Source organism: Bombina bombina, chromosome 2, assembly GCF_027579735.1.
Source record: "Bombina bombina isolate aBomBom1 chromosome 2, aBomBom1.pri, whole genome shotgun sequence".
Lineage (NCBI taxonomy): Eukaryota > Metazoa > Chordata > Amphibia > Anura > Bombinatoridae > Bombina > Bombina bombina.
In genome coordinates, this window is record NC_069500.1 from 904,196,493 (window position 1) to 904,198,332 (window position 1,840).

A 1,840-nucleotide genomic window follows, 5' to 3' on the forward strand; every position below is an offset into this window, starting at 1 on the left:
TTGATATACTATGTTTGTACGAAGGGCATTGTTTTGTAGTCCTTATCTGTTAAAGCCAATTGTGGACAGATGGGTATCAGAGTTAGCCCCAATAAATCTGCAGGGTGCATTTTAAGTTCAGAGGAATAGAAACTCAACAACTATATTGCAACATTGTTTTTTGCTGTGCAGTGTTTACCCCATGGTCAAATTTCTGGCTGCACTGCCTAGCAGATTCTGCTTACTGCTCGGCTAGTAATCAACAAAGTAACCTGTAGAGATCTGCTCCCACAACACTACAGAAAGGACACTCACTGGGATAAATGAGGGGGTAATCATGGAGGGTTTATACATGGCTGCTGACGTCTATTGTGCACTCACATTTTCTGGGGGGGGGGGGGACACTGCAATGCATAGACTAAACCTTTTATATTAAAATCTCTTCTTAAAGTTGCTTCCCAAGGCTAGCATTAAAACATTTCATTTTTTTTAATAAAACATTTCATTTTTTTTTTAACAGGTTCTCTTTTTTTACAGTTTGTCTGACTTATGGTTTGAACCCATTTTATGGAATTAAAATTGCACTCCTGGGACACTCATTAGCAGAGGCTCAATACATAGGAAAATAAATTAAATTTGTTAAAAAATAAAATACACATTTTCATTGTTTACCCTTGAATATAACTTTAAATAATCTGTAATTAAATAATGCGTTACTGCGAGTATAACTATTTTACGTAATGTCATAAGTTATCATTGAATTAGAGAAACACAAGCAAATGAGCTACATAGCTAAAGTCCTATAAGCGGCAAAATTATAAATTACAATAGAAAATATCATTCACAAACTGATTTTATGCACATTTTTTTTTCATTTCTGTGAATAGGAGTCCAGTTAAATGTTAAAAGGTTTGTGGGAATGTAAAAACGTTCATACAACTAAATGCATACTCTGTTGCACATTAAATATTTACAAAGTAAAAGTCATATATCAAACAATTTTATTTTCTCCTTTTATATAGCAGCTAAGCACTCACAAGGTTCGCGCTCAGGAAACTCGTCCACCCAGCATCACGGAGAACAGGCAGCATCTGCTGCCCGCATTTAACATTGCACAAGCAATTGTGCAGCCGCTGCCCGCTGCTTTCACAGCATGTCAATCATTCTGATCGGATCCAAATGATTTAACTCTGCTTCTCTTGACGTGGCAGAGAAGCTAAATCTTAAAACTGCAGCTACTTAAAGGGGCAGTAAACTTACATACTAATGTTATATAATTCTGCACATAGTGCAGAAATATATAACATTAGTTTACCGCCACATTTATACTTTCAATTATTTCAGACAAAATTTTATGTAAAACCCTCCTTTTACCAGAACGCCGCTCTTTGCTCTACTGAGTGGGTCTGGTTTTTCCACAGTGCATCCGGCAACACTGTCTAATCACTGTGACTAGACAGTGTTGCCGGATGCGCTGTGGAAAAACCAGACCCGCTCAGTAGAGCAAAGAGAGGCGTTCTGGTAAAAGGAGAGTTTTACATATAATTTCTCTGAAATAAATGAAAGTATAAATGTGCCGGTAAACTAATATAACATTAGTATGTAAGTTTACTGCCTCTTTAACTAGGGTTTCAGGTCCCCTCTTGCAAGCCTGAAACGCTAAGGCCCAAAAGCTGCTTCTGCAGGTTAATAAATGGGGCCAAATTATTTAAAATAAATCAAGGTTTCTATATTTTTTTTATATATATCTCTGATATAAATGTACACACATACCCACACACAAATATTTCCAGGCTATTATAATAGTGCAGCAAACAATTATAACCACAAAACCTAAAAGAGAAAAAAAACGATTTCAGTA